Source organism: Acomys russatus, chromosome 1 (assembly GCF_903995435.1).
Source record: "Acomys russatus chromosome 1, mAcoRus1.1, whole genome shotgun sequence".
In the NCBI taxonomy this organism is placed as follows: domain Eukaryota; kingdom Metazoa; phylum Chordata; class Mammalia; order Rodentia; family Muridae; genus Acomys; species Acomys russatus.
This window is the reverse complement of record NC_067137.1, coordinates 84,131,590-84,155,980: the sequence shown is the minus strand read 5'-3', so window position 1 is coordinate 84,155,980 and position 24,391 is coordinate 84,131,590. Positions and strand designations below refer to the sequence as shown.

Sequence of the window (24,391 nt, the reverse complement as noted above, 5' to 3'; positions counted from 1 at the left end):
CACAGAGATGCACAAGGCATGAACCACTGTCTAGAGAAGATGACCACCACACATTAACAAAAGGTTACAAAGTGGCCAGGTGGCATGGATGGAATTCTTGTCCCCCCTCAAAAGGAAATGCAAATCAAAGTCCTAGTACGTCAATGGTGATCATATTTGCAGATGTTGCAAATACAGATAAAGTGAGGGCAAATGGAGTAGGATGTATCCCTACAGCAATATGATGTCCGTCCTTACAATAACATTGTCATATGAAGGTAGGCATGCGTTGGCAGAACACTCTACCGCAGTGGCTCTCAACCTTCCTAATCCTATGACCCTACACTATGGGATGCAGCCTCTGGTGGCAGTGAGCTGGATACTCTTCAAGAATGGAGGCCAGTTAATATATCATCCCAACAGGTTGGACACGACTGAACCAAGTCAGGAGGGTGTTGAGGAAATAGAATAATTTAGATATGGACTGAGTTAAGATGCATGATCAGGATTTGACAGGCATGAAGAGAGTCAAGACTAGTCAAGGGCTCACACTACTGCAAATCCTATACCAGCCACTCACTAGCTCTTTGAATTTGGGTAAATTACAAATTACTTACCTTCCCTTGCCAGCCTTCTCACCTGTAACTTGGAAACATTAACAGTGTAGGGTGGGGACGACCTAGTTGAGTTTACATGGAAGATGTGCTCAGGATAGAGCCTGACAATGATGAAGAAGGGCCGCTTGCCCCAGCAGCAGCAATGTCTACACAGAGATCCTTTGTCCAGAGGATCAGAACTATATGAAACACTTCCAAAACCAAGTTTCATGAGCTCACTCGCGAAAGACACATTTCTCACCAGAAGGACCTGACATAAGAGCAGAGAGAAAAGATGCTCATGTGAGAATGAGTCCAGCTGAAGGAGCGTGGAGATGCTGGGTGAGGAAGATGTCACAGGTAAGTTCCAGGAAAGATGAGAAAGCAGGGTCATGACCTGTGCACCATTAAAGAGCTGTGCCACAATCAGCAGAGCCTCAAGAGGAAGAGCCATAGCAGTCCAGGAATTGATGTGGCTCTCTCTCTCTGGCACACACCTCACATCATGTGTACATACACAGAGAGAGAGAGGAGAGAGAGAGAGGAGAGAGAGAGAGAGAGAGAGAGAGAGAGAGAGAGAGAGAGAGAGAGAGAGAGAGAGAGAGAGAGAAAATTTCTTGAAGGAATTCTCTCTTCTCTATGAGACTAGTCTTTATGACTAAAGTCAAGAAGCCTTGATTTCTCCTGGCCACAGGGTGGATACCAGCATCAAACCAGGCCAAACAATCTGTTCTCCCCTCAGAGTCAGTCATTAGGCGGAGAATAAAAGAGTGAATGGAGCTGTAGTTGACTGGCACGGGCCCAAGTGCCTAGAGTGACTTGCGAAGCATTTATTTCCTACCTCAATGCCTACAGTATTACCGTGCCTGCCCTCTCTGCACAGTGGGCTTTTACACAAGTCCAGAAAATTAACAAGAGCAGGTTGGCCAGGATGGCACACATCTTTAATCCCTGCACTTGGGAGGCAGAGGCAGGTGGACGTCTATGTATTCAAGACTAGCCTAATGTATATAGAAAGTTCCTGGACAGCCAAGACTACATAGTAAGACAATGTCTCAAAAGACAGACAGACAGACAGACAGACAGACAGAGAGACAGAGAAACAATATTTACTACAAGCCACCAAATTTCCTAATGTCCTAGTATAAACCAAATAACAATGTCTCTGCCATTTGCTTTCAGACTACAGGTGCCAACAAGAAAATGGCAGAAACCTAAAGGCTGGCACTCACTGCGTGGCAACACAACTCACAGCCTATGGTCAGCTGAGGGTGTGATGTCAGACCCAGCTCTCTCTTCTTTCCACTATGGAAACTTGAAGCCTAGTTGCATATCTTGTATTCAACAGAGTGTGTGGTATGTGATAATAGAAGTTGTGATGTGACCCAGATTTTTGTACTGCTGTCAATCATTTTAGTAATCCTTTTTTTTTTTTTTTTTTTTTTTTTTCAGCTTTATGGATACCTACAAGGAATGCTTTGTGGGGAAATGAGTACGCTCTCCCTTTAGAACACCCTGGGGTGGAGATTCACTAACTGATTCTGCTCATCAGCACCTTACTGCCACTGATGTTGAGAATAAAAGGGCCTTCTCAAATCAGCCCATCCACCTCTCTGCGCTGAGCCCAGTAGCTCCTTTCAGGCTTTGTTCAACTAGGATGAGGCTTCCAACCAGCAGGCCGTCCAGCACAGCGTACAGTCCAAGCCATTCTCAAGCTGAATCTGCTTGAGCCGCTCAGAGCCCTGACTCTTTCAAGTTCTCTGACTATGAGTGTGGCTGCGATGTTCCCAACCCTAGCCCTGAAATAGACAAAGACATTCTTCCCCTTACAGAAGCCTTGTGCCTCTCACAATTTATTCACTCCACCAGTCTATACGGAACACCTTCCATGTGTTAGGAACAGACGTAGGCAGATTGTGACACCCCTGGGGGAAAGGGAATGTTATCCATTTGGTATCCTGTGCCTAGCAGAATACCTGGCATGAAAAGCGACCCAGGAAGGGTTTTACTGGCATGAGAATGATTTACCCCACTAGCAGCTATGGCAAAGCACTTTCTAGTGGACTAGCCTAAGAAGACCAATAATGGGGATAAAATGGAGCAAATCCACAGAGTCAAAATGCCAGAAGCCTAGCTCTACCCTTCTGATGACATAATCTTAAATTAATGAGAGTGCCTCAGAACACCTCGGCTTCCTCTGCAAAAAGGGATTAGTAGCACCTGTTTCACAACATTATTAAAAGACTGTTAAATATGAAAATGCATAGACATCATCTGTACAGCACTCAGCATGTAGTATTTAATAAGTGTGGCTTCAGCATGTAGAAACACTATAATACCAAAGTCTGGTGTGCAAAAACTATAACCTATTTCTTATCATTGACTATAATATTCTAACTTTGAGTCCTATTCTATGCAATATGAAAAATAAAACTCAGATGTTAAATTGTCTGTTTTGTCTCTTTCCTCTCTACAGTTCTTTTGGCCACCTCAGTGACAGTGGAAACAGGGTGCATTCTGGGCCTTTCCAAATGTACCTCCTGTCCCGTTCCCTGTGGTTCTTCCTTGAAAGGCCCCCTGAAGCTTTGGAGGTGTCGGCACTCTTGAAGCATAAACAGGCCACATCACATCTTTCCATAACACCCTCCCGAACCCTTTCAAGTCTAGAATGTGTACCGTAGGTGTTTGCTCCTCCAACTGCAAGGAGACATAGGGGTTCTAACAGTGTTATCCTGTGGATAAGTAACACAGGGATCTTTGGATCTCGCCCCAGCTTTGGCCACTCCAAGCTGCTGGTTCTACACGCAACACCATGGTGGCAACTAAGTAAGTTTCTTCCATGGGGTCTGCTGTGCCCTCCAACTTCATCCAGGATGCCATGCTTGCATCCTGTCTACTCTTGTGATCCTAGAGGAAACAGGTAGAGAGAACTCTATATCCCAGCCACTCCAGGTTGTGGCTTCCAAAGTCAGGAACCACAGAAGTGGCTGGGGGCTTCTCATGTTTTTTCTCTTGCTTATCTCCTCTCTCCTGCTTAGAGGGTCTGCCTCTTCTCGGGAGACCACAAGTGGAAGTAGGGAATGACAGAGAAGCACTCACAGGCAGCTTGAGCATATGAAATCCTAGTCTGGAAACTCCAAACCTGAAAGGTTCTGAAATTCAGAGGACTTTCAAATTGAGGGTGCCCAATCAGTCGTATACTCAAAAGCCTCAAAACTCATGGATGCTGACACCGAAACCACACTGCCCTTCAGCATTTTGGCTGTGGGCTATGAAGCCTTGTGCCGAGAACTGCTCTGACTGGCTACAGTCACTTTTATTTTCGTTTCATTTTTCTGGCTTGCTCTTAGAAGCGAGGTACTGGGGCATTCTCAGCAGTTTGCTTCTGACAACTCCTCTGGCAGGGTAACTGGCAGATGGGATTGGTCAGAGAAAGGAAGAAAAAAGAACAAGATCAATCATGTTATTGATTTCTGACCTTGTTGAGGCAAATGCAGACAAAAATCAACTGAGCTTCAGATGTTATCGTTTTTACGAGACACGGACTAGAATCATCACCGAGGCAGAAAAGGCAACCCAAGAGAAGTGGACTCCAGACTTTCAAAAAACAAAAAACAAAAAACAAAACCCAAGTAGCCTCTAGGAGAGGAGACCTTCAGAAGGCAATGCTTCCTGAGGCTAGAGTCTGCTCCCAAGCCCAGTGTGCCTGTGTGCTCAAGGACTTACCTGCCGTTGCCTCCTAAATCCTTCACCAGCCTGCTTCATCTACAGGGTACTAGGCTATCCTCCATGGTGGCTTGACTTGGGGAACAGATTGGTTGTGTGCTCATTTGCTGTTCACTAGCTCCCTCAGTACCACATTCCAGGACTGAGGTTTATTTGCTATTTATTTTTTTCATCTACAGATGGCTTTTTATAAAAGCCATTCTCCTTATTCTGAAAAAGTCCAAGTGGTAGCTTGAGCTCCATTTAAGATGCAAATTAGGTTATGCAGGTGGTATAAAATAACAGCAGGCTTCCAGACCCATGGGTGAGGGGTGGAACCCATCAAAACAACACATGCTGGCTGGTGACAGCACACCTTCCCTGCCTGTTCTCCTGAAGATGGACTCCTGCACAGTGGGTCTGTTTAGCTCCAACCTGCAGACGGTGGAAACAAATTCTAAACATAGCACTCTTCGGCACATCTTCACTTCACTTTGTATCCATGTCCCAAAGAGGGGGTGAGTAAACTTTTTCTATAAAGGGTCAACTAGTAAATATTTTCAGCTTTGCAAGCCATATGGTGTCTGTTGCAACTACTCAGTTCTGCCAGTGCGCTCTGGAAGCAGCCACAGACAATACGTAAACGAGTGGGCATGGCTGCATTCCAATAAAACTTTATTTATAGACAATGAAACTTTATTTCCACATAATGTTCATGTGTCATGAAATAATCTCTCAATTCTTCTTCAACCACTTAAAAGTATAAAAGTTACTCTTTGCTCTCAAGTCAGACTCAACGCAGGCCATGGACCGGGTTTGGCACAGTTCATAGTTTGTTACCCTCTGCCCTAGGCCATCACAGACTGAAATATAAATCTCAGTTCCTACAAATGACTATGTCCCTAGTAACACAGGAGGGTAAGCTGTACTTGTCTATCTCTCTTATGTTTACAATATGGGATGAAAAGCTGGAGTTTACCTATTTCCTTATAAATAATACAAATGTGTAAGATGAATACCGTACGGCAACTAGTCATGTACCACATGCTGCAGGTACAGGCACCACAGACTACATACTACAGTGGCCCTATAAGGTCGCGTTCCTGTCAGTTAATGATGTAGAAGTTGTCCTAATGGTAAGAAGGAAGACATTGTTCAGGTGCTGTGGTGGAGTTGGTGGACCCAAACCTACTGCTTGGACAAGTCTATCAGACCATATCACATACAGCTGTGTATGAGACACAGAAGTAATGACATAACGAATGGCTATGAGACTGTGAATAAAGGGTTAAAGTAGGAAACCTTAGCTGAGTGTCTCAGAGCATGACACCAGAGGATCCTACCAGGCCCAGGAATAGCTGGGGATCTCCAAGATGGGCAAGGACAGAGGACAAAGAAGGATCCAAAGCAAGGACAAGGTATCTCAGGGCAGATGGCATAGTCAGATCTACATTGTCCCTATCTGCACTGAAAGACCAGAAAGAAAGCCTCCGATTAACCTATCCTTTTGAGAAGAGATCATTTTCCAAATACCTAAGAATGAAGAAGAAAGGGAATTTACCTTAAAGTGGTATGATTAAATATTTTCTACATGCAGCACAAATAAATGCCCAGAAATTCAAATTAAGTCAAGAGTAGCCGCAGCACTAAAGTAACAATTTAATACCGTGGATGAGTAAAGGCAGTGGTAACAGCCGTAGGACACAGTGGTGCAAAGCACACAGCGGTCATGGTAATCACAGTAAACTGAAGCTAGTATTCACTGAGTACTTTCTATTTGTCAGACTTTGCTTCAAACATTTTATATAAAAGGGTTCATCTAATCTTCATAAACAATCCTATACTAGAGGACCGTATCCTTGTTTTAGGGATGAGATCATTTAGCACATATACAAACCTGGGTGTGCGAGAAGAGAACTCAATGAATACTGTTGCATGCACCAATGGGCACATTTATGGACTCAAAGAATAAGAGGTGGCTCCCACACAAAGTGAGGAAGCTCGGGGGGCAGGGAGTGATCCCACAGTCACCAGCAATGTTTGTGAGTACTCTGAATCTGGAGAGCAGAGGGGCTCTCCACCAGGGAAGGAACCTGAAAATTAGGTAAGACAGTAAGGACGAAAGGCCGTTGGCGGGGACATACTTGTTTTCATCAACCTACTCTTCCTTGTCACTTCTTCCATCTTGTCACAGTACTTCCCACTGGACTCATACACTCTTCTTACAGCTTTCAGAATGAGGTTTCTATAGCCAGTATTGTTTGGTTTCTGCCATTCTGGCCTATACAAGGCAGACAGTGCTGGAAAGGCAGGCAGCTGATAGGAAAGGAATGCCTTAGGAACCTGGCCTGCTGCCGCAAGTCTGTTCCCAGCTACTCAGAAGGTTAAGAAGGTATGGCTGTGAGTCTGAAGCCACCCTGTGCTACACAGTAAATTTTAGGCTACCTTGAATTACAGGGCCAGATGAGAAAGAGAGAGAAAGGGGGGCGGGGTGAGGACAAGGTAGGCAGGTTATTAGGTCCACTTGGATCAATGATGTTGAAAAGTACTGGCCCCTAAACTACTCCTAGCCAAGCCACAGTTCCACCCGCCACTCCCAGCATGCCATGGCCTGTCTCCTTATCAACTTGATACCACATTGTTTGAATGTTTTTTTTCCTTATGCAAATGTCCTTTGAAAATTACGTTAAGCTTTTGAAACATACTGGTTTCCTCCTTAGCCACAGAGATGATTTTTATAGCCTGGATCAGGAAATGAACTAAAGTGATTCTTCAGTGTACGCAGACCCTGGGCTTCCTCTATGAGGAGAGGAGCCGTGGGTTTGAGATTATCATGCCACCTAGTGGCGCGCTCGCTGCTTGAGACGCCTGCCTCCATCTGAAAGGAGGGTACCCAGCCATCACCAGTTAAACTATTCCATCTCACAGCCTATGAATTTCAATAAATATACCATCTGTTCACCTTCTGTGTGGGAGTTCAATCATCTTGTTGGCAGCAGGATTATTCTACAGTAATTACCTATGTGTTTATCACCTCTCATTCAGCTGCACCAGCCTGCTCAGTACAACCAATGGTTTCTATAGATAGGACTGTCTCTGAGGTGGGACGCAGAAAAAAAAAAAAAAAACTCTACAGTTGATGAAGAGTGGGTTGAAGAGGGAGGGAGGGGGATCAGGAGGAAGAGAGCCTTCAACTTCTGGAAAACTATAGACTCACCTATGAGCCGGGTGACAAAGCTCAGCAGATGTCGAATCTGGCTGGCAGGTTTGGGTCTGTCAAAATACCAAGCCTAGGAAATGGAGGAAGTCTGCACCGGAGAGAGGAGCCGTGTGTGTGGGTGCAGATGGCATGGCTGTAGTGTCGGCTCTGCCGCTAACCAGCTGTGTGACTCTGCTCAAGCGTGTAGCCTCTCTGGGCCTCAGTTTCCCTTTCTGGAAAATAAGAGGTTGGAATGAGCGGTTCCTGGACTTTCTTCTAGCTCTGAACTTATGAGACTCTGGTGGGTGGACAGTGGGCAGCTGTGTCACAGCCCGTGCCCAAGTATAAAGCAAACTTGTGAAGCCTCACTGAACTGCTACGTAAAATGACAGCTAAAAGCAGAAAGAGTTACAACCGCCGAAGCAGTTTGCAGGCTTTTGAAATTCAGCTCATGGTAATGATAGTTCCTTGCACAGTCTATAAAAGGTAGAAACAAAAGCTCAGGAAAGCTAGTTTCCTAAAAGTTACGCCTAAGAAAGTGGAGAGACTGGAGCTTCAAGTCAATGGTGCCAGGAAGTATGGTTATCAAAAGGCTTCTCAAAAAAGCAGGGGTTCAGGACCAGTAAATCAAAAGGAAGGGTGGAAAATGCTGCAGAGGAAGACCTGTGGTGTGTATGTGTACATGTGTGCATGTGTGAGTCTGTCTGCATGTGTGTATGTGTGCACATGTGGGTATCTGTCTGTCTGTGTGCATGTGTGTAAGTGTATGCACGTATGCACATGTGTGCACGTGTATCTGTCTATATATGTGTGCACATGTATGTATGTGTGCACATGTGTCTATCTATGTGCACATGTGTTCACACACGTGTCTGTGTCTATGTGTATGTGTGTGTGCATGTGTGCACATGTGTGTGTGTGACTGTCAGTGTGCGCACATGTGTGTGTCTATGTCTGTGTGCCTGCATGTGTCTTATATATCCAGAACTCAACTGGGTCATCTCCAACAGCTTGCTGTCCATTTTGTATCCCTGCTGCCCGACTCCAGTCCTAACAGTGACATGCACTCCCCAAGTCATGTTCAAGTGCTTCCTGAGTACAGACCACCACCAAAAATTTCCCAGCATCCTCTGCAGCTGGATTATGAGCAAGGGCCTGGGTTCTTTGTGCCACTTTAGTGTGAGGAGTGATCTTTCTTCTATTCTTTCCCTCCCAACCATGAACCCACAAGTGAAGCTCTCAGAGCAGGGCCATAGAACCAAGTCAAAAACCATGTCTCAAGCCTTTGGCCATTGAGAGAAACACCGTGGAAGGCAGCTTCACCTACCCCCAACTGTGGAAAACTGAGGGAAAAATCACTTTATAATCTGTTGAGATTTGTGGTCATTGTTACAGCACTAGCAACCAGCAGCCTGACCAGTAGGCACAGTGATGGCACTTGCCCTGCACCCAATGCTTTCTCTTCTGAACCCAACACCTACACTGACTTCTTAGTTGACTCTGTCTTTCCTAAAATTAAATATGCCACTACCCCTCCTCTTCAGCTTCTGGCCATCAGCATATTTCGGTCCCCTATTGGGCCATGTGAAGGGCAATCCTCAGTCTTTTGGACAAAACTATCATGAAAGAGAAACTCCTTTTCCATGGAAAAGACCAAACTGGGCAGGATTCATCTAGAGCAACAGGGAGGTCACCATGGGAGAAGGTCTGTCCTGGAGCACGCTTAGCCCAAGCCAAGAGATGCCGAGCAGTGAGGAGACGGAGGGCATTGGGCAGCAGAAGCAGGCGGTAGCGAAACACATGCAGGGAAACAGGGCAGCTGAACAAGTGGGCTAAGGAGAGGTAAGGCTGTGAGGCATGAAAATGGAGGCAGGAAATAAGAATAAGAGACAGACGGATGAAGGCGGAAAGGATGGAAGAGGGAAGAGAGAATGGGATCAGAGAGAAATGACAAGCAGCAAGGAAAGAGAGATGGACAGAGAAAGAGACTCGAGGGAGGCAAAGCTGGGGACAGAGTGGGGACCAAGACAAAGAGAAGGAAGAAGAGAGGGACTACAATGGGGCATGGGAGGTTGAGGAAGGACCAGGAAATGGAGAGAAAGGCAGGAGGGAGGGAGCCAGGCAAGTGAGAGCCACCTTGGTGTCCTCCGGTCCAGCCGCACTGAGTCAGCTCTGCCCGCTCTCAGACATCTGTTAGATAAGGTGACAGATAAGATGCATTTATCCACTTTAACCAGAGCCCTGCGACAGGCTACAGGCTCAAATCAGCCTGCCTGAGTCAACAGCCAGCTGGAGCTCACTGTTCTGAACCTCCCTGATGTCACACTCTCCACAGCGGTGGCGGCGAGAGAGAGATGACTGACTGGCTTGGATTTCCCCAGATTTTCTACAAATGAAAGAAAAAAGAAAGGGAAGCCTCAAAAATATATGGTAGAAACCTGCAAGTGTCAAAACACAAGCACAGCTCCCTCACACAGTGGCGTGAACTGACCACCTTCTACCAATCTGAGGCTCCTCAAGCTCAGAGCAGCGTTGGCTCCTACCCTCTTTGTGTTTCCAAGCTCGCTTCTTCTGTGTTAATCTAGCCTGGGGGTCCCATACTGTTGGGTTTCCTAGCTTGATCCCTTCTCTTCTTGTTCCCTAGTCTAAAAACTTGTTCTGTCTTTCCCCCTTTTCCTGATGCAGCCTACCTCGCTTTTGTTTGTGCACAGTCACTTAGACTTCTGTAAGTGTCCTGAGTACATCAGCCCCAAAGGGACTCCCAGCAATGCGATGGCAGCTACTTAGGCACATTAGCAGATCCCACCGGCCACCAGCCGGAGCCTACAACTGCTTAAAAGTGAGTCAACAGCCAGCTGAAGCTCACATTCTCAATAGCAGCAGCAAGAAGACAATTGGCTTGAAATTGAATCAACGCTCAAATTCACAAAAGGAGAGGCGGGGAGAGTTAGGGGGTGCCTGAGGTTGTATTGGTGTGTGGGAGCATGCACGTGTGCACACATATCAAGTGTGGGAGCAGAGGTTCAGTTTTCAAATTCTCTCATCAGAGAATAAGTCATTCTGCCTTGTTCTAAGACCAGAATCAAAACAAAGTGGTGAGCACAAGTTTTTGAAAGGCACAGCCCAAGAAAGCAGTTAGACAAATGGGGAGAGGCAACTTCCTTTCCTTTCATATCTCTGAAAGAGACTGAAGTGGAGTCTGACCACTGGGGACTTGGGTTTTTCCCCCCAATATGTTTATTTCATATCCATTCACTCCAAATGCTATAGATGATGTGGGGCACAAAGTCTTGCTCAGAGTAGAACAGACTAGGAGATTGCTAATTTCACCCTCAGCGTCGAGCACGCCTCCACTCAGGAAGCAGCCCCCCCTCATTCACTCCCAGCACCCAGTCCCCAGGTCTGCTTTCTTTCTGTTCCTCTTAGGCATGATTTACCTACTTACACAATTCCTGTCAACAGTGGCCTCCGTTGTTTTTGTTTTTGTTTTACATGTCAGTGAAATTCAAGACTCTATAAAAATCTGGATCTATATAAAAAATCAGTATAAACAAAAAGCTGGAGACTGTTTTGTTGTTGTTGATTGACTGATTGCTTGTTATTCCCCTCCCCCAAGAGAAACAGAACTTGTCATCCTTCTAGTAGGTTAAGTTTGGTTGGGGTGGGGGTGTAATGATGAAAACACTCCTGGGCTAGCTTTGGGAACCTCCAACTTCCATCCAGACCCCAAAGGACAAATGTAACCCTTTCACTTTGGAAAAGGCAATGGGCTTGAATCCTTGTCCCTCGTGCCAATCTGTGATGCAAGGAGGGCTACCTGTGAGGGCAAAGTGCCTTCTAGGGCATCCCTCTGGTCTGCCCCACACCCACAGCTCTGGCACCTGCCGCGGTCTTCTTTTAACCAGGGTGGCTATCCTTCCCCTCACCCTGCACACTTAACCACTCATGACCCACAAGCCCCACCTCTCTCACCCTCTTTATTTCCACCGGAGGAACCTCGTCTTGGGACAGCTGAAACCAAGGGGGTGCAAGGAGGGAGACTGGCCCCAACACAAGCAATGATCCACTTCCTCCTGCTGGTTCTTCATTGGTGGCTTGTCTGAGTTATACATTCTAGGTGACCAAAACCTTGGTAAGAGTCCTGAGTCCTCTGTGTGACTAGGTCTGTCCCAAAAAAAAAAAAGAGCTTGAGGCTTTGGGCTGTGGGTGGTTGAGTATGTTTTCCCTGTGGAGTCTTAAGTAATTATGTATTGAGTACTAAACTGCCACATCCTAAAGGTGTCAACCATACTTTCAGTCGGTCTCCTGTAATCTCACACACACAAAAAAAGTTAGTAACAGTACAAAGCCACTAGCCACCACATGCTTTACAGAAACAGATTCAATCCTCACACAAGTGCATTCTATGAGAAGTCATTCTCTTCAGACACTTTAAAGATTTACTTTATTTTCAATTAGATGTGCGTGAGTATTCGGAGATCAGAAGAGGGTGTTGGGTCACCTGGAGTTACAAGAAGTTGTGAGCCATCCAACAAAGGCCCTGGGGAAAACCAAACCTAAGTCCTCTGGGAGAACAGCAAGTGTTCTTAAGTGCTACACATTTCTTAAGCCCTGATGCATTTTAGAGATAAAGAAATAGAGAGATGGTTATGTGAATTTACTCACCCGGGGAGCTATAGTAAGGAACTAGCTAGTCAAGTTGTTAAGCTGAATACCTGGTTCAAGAGGTCACGACCCCACTCTCCATGCCACTGCCACCTCCCCCTGAAAACTGTGCAATCACTCACACAAGGTTAGCCGGAAAAGGAAACTCCAGTGACACTTTCCTTTGCAGCAGCGCCTAACAAGGGGAGTGAGGTAGCGTGACCCAGGCAAAGGAATCCGTGCCAAGTGACTTGCCCGACTTTTTCACAAGAGAAATCATTCCATTATGTTTATGGCCCTATGTCAAAAGAGAATAATTTGGCTTTCCTGGCTGTAGCCTTCTGGTTTTTAGTGGCCCTGAGAGGGAGAAATCTGCTGGGGACTTTTCAGTGTTGTGCAGAGCCACTGATCACATTTATTGATTTTTCTGCGCTACAGACAGTGGGAAGAGTGGCTCCATCCCCCAGTCACTGAAACAGATCTTGACACTGCACTCCAGAAAAGCAATTATCTTCTGTGAAGAAAAAAAAAAACAAAAAACAAAAAACAAAAACAAAACAGCCCAGTCAACATCTTAGACTTAATAAACCCTCCTATTCATCTTGTCCTTTTACTCTTGCTAATTCTAGAATCAGGGTCGTAGTGACACCCTGTTACTCTCAGACATAAAAACAGCGCACATGATCAAAACCAGAGAACTTTTGAACCTTGTCCATCAGCTGCTCAAGTTTTCCTATAAGCAACTACTTTGGCATCAGCCAATAGACGCGAGGAGCTGCTTGTCACTTAACCCTGGTGTTTAGTTTTCCATCTTATTGACTGAAGTACAGAGTCCTTGAGTAATGACAGAATGCACGTCTTCCACTGACATCTGAAAGAGGCAGTTAGGCAACAAAGAGTTGACTCAGGCTTGGGGAGAGGTGTTCAGGTGCACATGCGTACACTCGAGGATGGAGGCCAAAGGCCAACTGCGGTGTTGTTCCTCACCTTGCTTAGTTTGCCGTTTGGGGTTGGTTTGTGTTTTTTGAGTTTTTTGTCTTGTTTTGTTTTTTGTTTATTTTGGTTTTTCGAGACAAGGTTTCTCTGTGTAGCTTTGTTTTTCTGGACTTGCTTTGTAGACCAGGCTGGACTTGAACTCACAGCGATCCACCTGCCTCTGCCTCCCAAGTGCTGGGATTAAAGGTGTGCACCACCACACCCGGCTGTTTTGTTTTTTTGTTTTTGTTTTTGTTTTGTTTTTCCTTTAAGACAAGATTTCTCATTGGTCTAAAGTTCACCAAGTAGGCTAGGCTGGACAAGAACCCCCAGGGATCTGCTTGTCACTGCCTTCCCAGCACAGAAATTATAAGAAGATGCCAGCCCCTCTGCTTTTGGCAGTGGTGATGTCAGTGGCAGCCCTGGGTTTTGTTTTGTTTTTAATGTGGGTACCATGTAGTCAAACTCAGTCCTGATTTCACAGCCAACACTTTGCAAACTGTGCCATCTCCCCAGTCCCAAGAATTTGATTTTGTATTGTTTGTAAGCCATCTTTAATATGAACAAAGGGATCTTTAAGAGTTTTCTTTTTTTTTTTAAAGATTCATTTATTTATTCTTATGTATTCAGTGCTCTGCCTGCATGTACACCTGCAGGTGAGAAGAGGGCATTAGATCACATTACAGATGGTTGTGAGCCACCGTGTGGTTTCTGGGAATTGAACTCACGACCTCTGGAGGAGCAGTCAGTGCCCTTATCCTCTGAGCCATCCTTCCAGCCCCAAGTTTTCTTTTTTAATGCTTTTACAAGACTTCGTATTGACGAATTGCAATCACCTCTCACACAGTCATGGTTATACACTTCCTTCCCATGAGTCTCCAGATCTGCCCGCTATTACTGGACATCTTCAGGATTCAGCATGAACAAGAGGTAAGAGAGACAGCTGGGCAATGGTGTGCATTCCTTAGCATTCCTTAAATCCCAGCAGAGGCAGCCAGGTCTCCGTGAGTTCAAGGCTAGCATGATCTCCACAGCAAATCCCAGGCCAACCAGAGCTCTGTGGTGAGGTTCTGTCTCAAGGAAGAGGAGGATGAGGAAAAGGAAGAGGAGGAAGAGGAAAAGGAAGAGGAGGAAGAGGAAAAGGAAGAGGAGGAGGAGGAAGAAAGGGATGGGAAGAAAAAATGTAAGGGCAGAAAGTGGGTGTGGAAGGAACATTGGTTGTAGTGAAATCCACGGGCTGTTTTGCAGATTTAGAAAAATGGTGACATTTCAATGGTACGGTGGCTCTGCCATCATACTCTATGTTGTTCGAGCTTACATTAAGTTTGTTTTATAATTTAGGGAATTCTATGTGGGATTATGTATGCTATAAGATAACATAATGGTTACGACTGATTGTCAGCGGGATCTATAGTCAACAAGGGACAAACCTCTGGCAGCATTACTGGATTGAGTTATTTGAGGGTGGAAGTCTCACCCTATGTGTAGGTGGCACCATTACATGGACTGGAGCCCAGACTCAATACAATAAGAAAAAGAGCTAAGAGCCAGCTTTCACCTCTCTCTGCTTCCTGACTGCTGATGCAATGTGAACAGCTGGCTTCAGGCTCCTGTTGCCATGACTACCTCACCGCACGATGGACTATACCCTCAAACTCTGAGCTCAAGTCAGCCCTTTCTCCCTTGTGCTACTTTTCCCAGATATCTTGTCATAGCACCAAGAAAAGTAACTAACACAGAAGGTTACTTAATTCAATTTGCATTTTGGAAAGAATCTACATGACTGGTGTAGAAAGCCAATTGGAATAAAATTATGCTAGAGTTTAGACCAGTTCAGCACCAAAAGAGTTCAGAAGTTGTTGCTGTTGTTTAATGAGGTGGCTTGACAGAAAAATGAAAACAGAGAGGTATGTGGGTGGATTTAGAAGAGGTTGGGCAATGGCTTATTCAAATATGAGAGATGGGACTAAATGAGGAAGAGTAAGGAATGGCACTTTCCCTCTTGATAGATAGTACCAGTATATGCTGGAAGTGGGAGCACTGGTAGAGGAGGTTTGTAGGGTAGAATATATTTTCAATAGCAAATAGATAAGGAACAAAGGTGACTGGGTGTTCATCAGCATCCACAAAACTCACCTATCTCTTATCTACAGGACACTAGGCTAAATGCTGGGAACAGAATGATGAAAATATTTGTAACTTCAAATTTATGTTGAAAAGGGGACATTAAACCAGTAATCAAACAGACAGAAAAAGGAAGATCGTGAAAATGGGGTATTTAAAGGTTGCCCAGGACCAGTTTCATCAAATGATACCAACTCATGGAGAGAATAGTTAGTGGTGCTATGTATTGGACATGGCCACATAGCAGCCATTATCATCTTGACAAGAGTCGCTTCAATGGGATGCCAAGAACAAAAGCCACGTAAAATGGATTGAAAAGGAAACTATAAAGGTAAGAAGTGTAGACAATGACTACAAAACATTTTCTCAAAATGGTTCACTGAGAAAAACAACAACAAAATGGACAGTGGCAAGAAAGTAGCATTAAAGTCAAGGAAGAGTTCAATAAGATGGGTGACAAGGCACAATGTGATGACGTTGACAAGAGGACTTTATATAAGCCACGGCAACAAGGCAAAAAAAAAAAAAGGCATATGAAAAGCAAATGACTTATTCTTTGTGGAGGTTTTGATAGAAGAGAGAACACAGGAGTTATGTTGCTATTCATTTTGAAAGCAAAAGAAAGGAAGAAACAAGGCATTTTGTAATTTTTTTTTAGATGTGATGACTGCTTATTAAAAAAAACTGTGGCAGATTTAGAACTATTAAAAGAAAAGGTTCATAAAGTGGCTGCATATAAGAACAATATGAAAGTCAATTGCACAATAACAAAAAAGCAGAAGACATGATTTTTTTCAGAATATAGGACTCAAAATAAACAAAAGATACAATACATAAAAAATATCCAATCTCTTTGGCCTGGATATTTAAAATGGTGACATTTTACTGTAAAATACTAAGGAAGAATTAAAATAAGTGTTTGTGAATAAGATTTGATGGTATCTGATAGCCAATAAAAGTCTGACCAAGATAGTAGTGGGACTTTGTAGAATGTGATACACTCACTGATCCTAAAATGCATTTATTAAAGAGTGAAGAGCCAAAGAAAGCCAGTCACATACAGAGAAAAAGATTAAAGGAATTCTATGGCCATGTATCAGACCTCACCACAGAGCTAGGTAATTAGCTAGACTGGAACTGGGAAAGTCTAGTGTTCGCATAGGAATTAGGATGATCACCTCTAAAAAGAGGTTGTCCTGTGGAACTTAGTTACACAAGGAGCCCATAAAATTGATCACAAAAGCTGTGGTGCTCGGGAGAACTAGTTACATCAGGCCAACAAGCACACGCTATCACTGAACTGGCCAGATGAGGGTGTGTACATGGTTACCTATGGGGGACCTGGAAGGGAACAAATAGAAGCAGCCTTTGGTAGGAACAAAGACACTTCATCTGCAGATAGAAGTGAAAAATGGAACGCAGACGAAAATGTAAGAGGGTTCTTTCTGATCCGTCACCTACGGTTGGAGCTGCCACCAAGATGCAGATTTGTGTGAAGACCCTTATGGGGAAGACCGCCACGCTTGAGGTTGAACTCTCAGAAACCATAGAAAAGGTAAAGGCCAAGCTCCAGGATAAGGAAGGAATTCCTCCTGATCAGCTTAGCTAGTAAGCAGCTGGAAGATGGCCGCACTTTGTCTGACTCCAACACTTAAAAGGAGTCCACCCTTCATCTTATGTTGAGACTTTGTGGTGGTGCTAAGAAAAGGAAGAAGTCTTACTCCACTCCCAAGAAGAATAAGGATAAGAGGAAGAAGGTGAAGTCGGCTGTGCTGAAACACTATAAGGTGGGTGAAAGTGGCAAAATTAGTCGATTTCGACAAGGGTCCTTCTGATGAATTTGGTGCTGGAGTTTTCATGGCAAACCACTGTGGCAAGTGTTATCTGACTTACTGCTTCAACAAACCAGAAGACAAGCAGTTGTATATGAGTTAAATAAAAAAGAAGGAATGGGAAAAAAACAACGAGGGATATTAGATTTGGTGATGGGTGTCTGGCCTGCCTTAGTACTTTTATTTTTTTAAATAAATGTTGAGGTTGTATCGTCAGAGGAGGCTAAGGAGCTGGGATAAGAGAAATCAGTGCCATTGCTCTGACAAGCAAAGGAATAAACACACTAAAGGAGGGTAATAAGATTGCCAGGGACTAGTTTTATGTCACGAATTCATAGATGAATGAACACACATGGACTTACGTTTGTAACATATAGCTTCTCAAGTACTTACAGTGGGAATCTAAGCTAAGAAGAAAAGAAGTGACATGTGAAAATGTGAGAATTTGGTGGATGAATCAGTCTGTAGGTAACAGGACTACAGAGGGCAAAGCTGGGGTGACTGTCAGACCAAGGCCCTTTAAACCAAAGATAACACTGTCTTGGTGCCATCTACTGGTGATAAAAAGTCACAGGCCCATTGGGTAGGGCCACAAAATTATAGACCACATGATGTTTGTTTACAGTGTGAGACAAGGTCTTACTGTACAACCCTCAGTAGCCTGGAACTTAGGTAGACCAGGCTGGCCTCAAACTCACAGAGATCCACCAGCCTCTGCCTCCTGAGGCATTGAGGATTGAGAAACAGACTTCTCAGGAGACAGCTTCAGTGAGACAGAACATTTAATTGGGAAGAACAGAGGCTATTTAAACCTTTGTGGGGCAAGTAAGGTTAGGGGTGAATGTACATCACTGGATAGGGCTAGGGTGATGAGGATGCCTCATTTGCATAAGGAGAAATTTTGGGTGCTGCTGGATATTACCTTTTAATTGGAAAGGAAGTTTACCTGTAGCCTGGCCACCAGGCTACATGATCACCTCAAGGGTGGCAGAGGTGGGGGTTATGTGTGCAGGAATGTGCAGGCCCAGGGCCGGCAGAGAGCAGTCCTACTCCTGCTAGTCTCAGGATGAGATTTCTGAGATTTGGCCATGTCTCGACCCCACTCTCGCTCCAAAGCATTTTCCCTGGTTGCACAGCTCCCCAGCCCCACAGAGCCCTTCCTGCCTGGTCATTCTGTGCCTCCTACTAAAGCTAAAATCTTTCTTGTGACTCTTACTTGTCCTCATGCACAACACCAGAAAAGGGGGAGTTACAAGTTTATTTGGGATTCCAGGCTAATATGAAGGAGGTGATGGGGGAGTGAAGAAAAGGCTGGAGAGCCAAATTGCTTAAAAGGTCTAGCTCGGTACATGAAGCTGGTTGAAATTTCTTCTCCTGTTTCTCAAATGAACACCTCAGGACTCGGCAAGCCACTATGAGTGATATGAGTCTGTTCCAAGTGGCACTGCTGTAGCCACTGGCACTGACTTTATAGCAGGAACAACCGAAAAGCAGACCCATTGGGCTTTGGTCACATCCCTGTTTTGGGGAACCATGCAAATCGGTGTTTCCTTTCATCACTCAACAAGTCTACACCTCAAAGTTCTTTCAAATGGGATTTCTGGACCAACTCTGATGTTCCCACAAAAGGACATTACATAACCGAGCAAAAATAAAGAGCCAAGAAATAAATGTCTCTGGCTTGTGGGTTTCTAAAAGAATTTTTTTTTTTTTAAGGCTGGGCATTGATCCCATCACTATAATGAAATGTTTTGTTGGTTGTATAATCAATCACCTTTCTTTGAAGGTTGTATAAACAACCTCTTTCTTTCTCATGAAAAAATAGGAACTTCATTTCATTTCTATTATTATTATTATTATTATTATTATTATTATTATTATTATTATTATTATAACAGCCTCCACATGCTATAGTAGATCACTGGAGTATCTGATTGTCTTCTCAGAACTATGAGGAGAGCTCAGTGGTATCCATACCTCCCAAGACTTTGCTACGGCCTAGTTTATTCATGATAGGGCCTTGGTGTCTGGAAAGTTACGTCTTCATTATTCTATCTAGTAAGAGACACCCAGAGATTAGGCCTCTCCTTGCTAGCTCTCATCATCTAGTTATCTTCTAGATACTTCCACTATTTTTCCACCCAAAACACAAAACCTCAATTCTCCTCCTGAGTACTCTGGATGGGGGAAATGTGCCGAAGAAATCTGAAGACCCCAAATCTATCCTTGAACCATGTTGGTATATAAACAGCCTGCCTCTAGGTTGCTTAGCAACCTCTAACATCATCATCTGCCACCAGGTGTGTGCCAGACTATAAAAGAGCAGCCGACCTGCCACCTTGTCTCTCTCTCACTTTGTCTCTGACTCTTGCACTTCCTCTAATGGTGCCCCCTTTTCTTTCTCCCTCCCTCCCTCTCTCTGTCTGTCTCTCTGTCTCTGTCTCTTTACCCTCATGGCCCAATCAGGTCCCAACTCCTCCTTCCTTTCCCTTCTCTCAGATAAATCTCTCCATATCGTATCTGTTGCATGCCATCTCATTTTTAAATCGTAACAAACCCAAGCGCAGGGCACTGGGCTTCCCATGGAGAAGGGCAAGTAGTCGCTCTCAGCAGGAATGAGGGTGCCTGTAAACACACCAGAGTCCCCCCTCACCCCCCCCCATAGCCTGTAAACACACCAGAGTCTCCCCTCACCCCCCATAGCCTGTAAACACACCAGAGGTCTCCCCCACCCCCCCATAGCCTGTAAACACACCAGAAGTCCCCCCTCACCCCCCATAGCCTGTAAACACACCAGAGCCCCCTCACCCCCCCCATAGCCTGTAAACACACCAGAGTCCCCCCTCACCCCCCATAACCTTGTTACTCTAACACTCTCTAGCAGGGGCTGAGTAATGAGAAAATAGAACTGATATTTTAAGCTCTAGTTATATGGGAACTTGTAGACCCTCAAGGGAGGACCAGGTTCCACCTCGGACATAATGAATCAGTACTTTCAGGGTAGCTAGAAGGAAGTGGAGACAAGTATTGGGTGTGGCTTTTTCAAAGTTCCCCAAAAAGGTTCATATTCATAGCTAAGGTTACAGACCACATTCCTAGCCTTAGTGCAAGTAAATGGGGGGGGGGGGGTGCTTATGCTTTCCAAAAGATGTGTTTCTGTGTCCTTCCTTAACACTAGATCTTACTGTGGGACCCTGAGAGTGTGTATATGACAAATTCCCCTTGAGGGAAAATGAGGCTGCCCTGCTGACTGTCAGGCACCTATCACACACCATCTAGACAGGCTCACACAGCCCCCTCATCAAGGCAAAACAATGACCAGCTCCTAAAGATCAATTATCACCACCTCCCCCTCCCAAATTAATGCAGATGTTTTGGACTGGGCCAGTTCTGAGACAATGCATTGCCAGCAATTCGCTGCCATGCAGAAAGAAGGTAGGAAGCCTAGCCAGGGAAAGATCCCCTGCAAGCCAGAAGCCCAGGAGCGCAGAGGGTTCACTTCAGCTCTGTTTGCATGACCCACGGGTGAACTTCAACAGCCAGTGACCTGGTTTCCCTCTTAGCAGAAGCAGATGGCACTGCTGTTCCTAAGCAACAGGCAGGTGCCTTTATTTCCCATTGTGGCTCAGGCAGGAGTCACTCACCTTGCTATTTCTTTCATAGCTCAACCCATTTCCTGTCTACCTGCAGAGCAAAGCTTGAAATTCACTGCCTCCCTCTTCACACCACACACAGCCAACAATTTCCTAAAGTCCGGTACAAAGAAAGGAACATAGTTTAGAGTGACATATGTCATCCAGAAGTAACCAACAGTGACACTGTTTTTAGCCCAGAAGTAATCAAATGGAGTCACTTCAAAGAGTCACAGCTGTTTCTCAGTGTTCTCTGGGGCTCAGATATGACATGACGTGTGTGTTTTCTGCTTTGTGCCTCATCTACAACGAGGCAACAGTTTCTCAGGCTCCCATCAGAAGTCCAAGTGTGTATTCCATCACTGAGCCACTCGGCAGACTGAAACCCATTGACCCTATCACATGCTCAGACATGCTAAAACACGGTCCTCATTTACAAAGTGGGTGCAGCAAGCTGCATTTTCTAAGTGCCTGCTCAGAAGCTTTGCAATCAAGCTTCTCCTGCTTAAATGAAACCTCACAGAAGTGTTAGTGCACATAACTTGAATGTGCATTAGTGCATTTGTGTGTATGTGCAGGTGCATGGGCGTGCACATGATGGTGTGGAAGCCAAAGATGAACCTCAGATGTTGTTCCACGCCCCTCCACTCCAACTCCCCAGTGGGGGGGTCTCTCACTGGGACCAAGGCTGGCTCTCCAATTAGGCCAGTTTAATAGGCTAGGGAGTCCAAAGAATCTATTTGTTTCTGCTTCTGCAGCACTGGGATTACAAGTACATAACCGCCACACCCTGCTTTTATGTGAGTGGTGGGAGTCAAACTCAGGTCCTCATGCTTGCACAGTATACACCTAGCTCACTAAGCTACCCCAGCCCCAATTAGCACTTTTAGTGAAAAAAAAATCTGTGGAATGAAATCTATTTTCCCATTATCAACCATCATAGAACTAAAAAGGTTTCCTATTGAAATATCACAAAGAAACTAAACACATGCACACATGCATGTATATCACAGAGAGAGACAATTCTATCAAATATCCACCTGCATCTGAAATGTCTTCCTGTGTGTGAAGAACTCCCAAGCTTAAATGGGTCATGACTACCTACCTACCACAATGACTGAAAATGTCAGACTTACCCACCCAGCCATATGAAGTGCCAGGATCTAGCCACTTGAGTAGAGGAACTTACCCAAGGATACTGAGCTCGCCCTGCACTCATTTTGGGAATCAAGGACAGTACTGGAGCTGGGTCACAGGCATGCCCTGTTGGCAGCATGCACTGCTCAGTGCCAACAGTGCAAGGAAGCAAGACGAAGCTTCTAGGACTCTACAGCAACAGGAGTGCCTACGAGAGCACCACGAGGGCCTCCAGCCCTATCCCTGCCTTCATAGCTGCAAGGACAGGTACACACTGTTTAGTATCAGCCAGAGAGAAAGCTTCAGCCTTGGGCCTTAACCGTGGCTTCATAGCTGCCATCTGGGTCTCCAACCTTCCATGGAGACTTACAAAGAGGCAACATGAGGGTGCGTGCGTGCGTGCATGCGTGCATGCGTGCGTGCGTGCATGCGTGCATGCGTACGTGCGTGCGTGCGTGCGTGCGTGCGTGCGTCCGTGTGCATACCGAAGGAGGTCAGAAGAAGACATCAGATCCTCTCCAGAAGCAGCCAGTGCTCTTAGCAAGGTGGTTCTCAACCTTACTAGAGCAGTGACCATTTTATAGAGTTCCTCATGTTGTGGTGACACCCAACCATAAAGCTATTTTTGCTGCTACTTCATAACTGTAATTTTACTACTGCTATGAATTGTACTGTAAACGTCTGGTCTGCAGGATGTCTGATATGCAACCCCTGTGAAAGAATCGTTTGACCCCAAATGGCAGCTACCCACAAGCTGAGAACCTCTATCTTAACAGCTGAGCCATCTCTCTTTAGCCTTCAGTTTAAACAACTCACCTGCTGCTTCCATTAACTGGCCATGGGTCTTATCACTACAAACAAAAACTCTGCATCAGACCTTTTAAAGTTTTTCCTAGGCCTAGGGAGATGGCTTGGCCATGAAGAGCACTAACCGTTCTTCCAGATGGTATGAGTTCAATTCCCACCATCCACATGGCTGCCTGTAACTCCAGATCCAGGGGATCTGATGCCCCCTTCTGGCTTTGGGCACACGCATGGTGCACAGACACACACGCAATGCAGTCGGAACCCCCACGCATATGAAACAATTAGTCTTTCATGGTTTCATGTGAAGATCAATAGTATTTTTTTTTTTTTAGCTTTCACATTTTCCAGCTTTTTCCTAATTCTTGAATGTCTGCTTACTATTTCATGCATCACCAATCTGCAGAAATGTCTCTAATTTCTGAAGTCCCTCATTCCTCACTCGGAGCTAGAAATGTAACCAAAAGCAAGAAGAGAAAAGTCACAGGAAGAGGAACTCTCAGAGGACTGTCTCAAGAGAGCGAACCGTTCGCTGAAGCCACCCCTGCCCATGGGCACTGCAGACAGCCACCACTTCCCCATCGGAGGCAGCTCATCTCAGATCCCCACTCACTCAGAGATCCCCACAGCGGTGCCTGTAGGCCTAGACTGGGCAGGTCGGAGGCACTCTCAAGTTATACCTATGCTGTTTGGCTCTGGTAGCAGTTTGCATAGCAAGCTTGTCCAATAATCAGGTGCTGATCTTAAGTCCCAGAGTAAAACTTTCCAGCACTGAATAAATAAGGGCATAAATAAGTAAACAAAAATCAGTGTCTTCCCCGTTTTCTGGAGTTTGTCCACTCTGTTGCTTCTTTGAATTTTATATCTAGAGTAAGTTGATTTTATAGTTTGGTTTTGGTAGGAATTTTTGTTGTTGTTGTTGTTGTTAACGGTTGTTTTGAAAAAGGCTCTCACTATGTAGATAAGGCTGGCCCTGAACTCACTATGTAGACCAGGCTGGACTCAAACTCATAGAAGTCCACCTCCCTCTGCTTCCCCAGTGTTTGAATTATAGGCCATAAATCAGGGCAAGTTTTTGTCTTGGTTTGGTTTGGGGCTGTCTTTTTTTGTTGTTGTTTCTTTTAGACCAGCTCTCCTGTATCCCACAATGGGATACTTACTATACAGCTGAGGGTGATCTCGAACCTCTGGTCCTCCATCTTCCAAGAGCTAGGATGGCAGACACGCTCTACACCCTTATGCCCAGTTTATGTGGTGCTGAGGATCTCACTCAGGGGTTCATGCTAAGCAAGCACACTCATCAAGTGATCTGCACCCTCAACTCCTAGAAGAACTATACTTTAAGATGACAACAGAGTCCATCACCTGGGCCATGCCCATATGGAAATTGTAGTATTGTGTGTAAAGTGTTAAAACATATAAACACAATTGGGTCTTACCTCAGTGGTTAAGCGACTGTTAAAGTCAACAGTCTATGCAACACAGCCACTTAGACCTTCAGCTACGGTAGACTGTCCACTAATGCTATTTCATAGCCCCAAAGATACTCATTTAAAGGCTCTCAAGTGTAAATTAAAAGCATAAGGACTCACCCTTGAAGAGCAATTAACACCTAGGCCTAACGTTGTGAAGACAAAAAGCAGCCACATCTTCTACTTCCTCTTATGTAAAAGTGCATTTTCTTTATACCCACCCTCTGTGCCTCCCTTCCCTCTTACACACTTAATGTTTTCCATAGCAACGTCTTTGAAAAGGGAAAGCTTA

General features: G+C 45.1%; 1 protein-coding gene and 1 pseudogene across 1 annotated transcript in view; one reads left to right on the top strand and one right to left on the bottom strand.

Moving 5' to 3' along the window:
* Syt16 (synaptotagmin 16) overlaps nt 1-24,391 on the bottom strand; it is a 241,820-nt gene that overhangs the window by 183,299 nt on the left and 34,130 nt on the right. The gene's annotated exons all lie outside the window — the stretch shown is intronic.
* LOC127190025 (ubiquitin-40S ribosomal protein S27a-like) lies at nt 16,703-17,157 on the top strand (annotated as a pseudogene).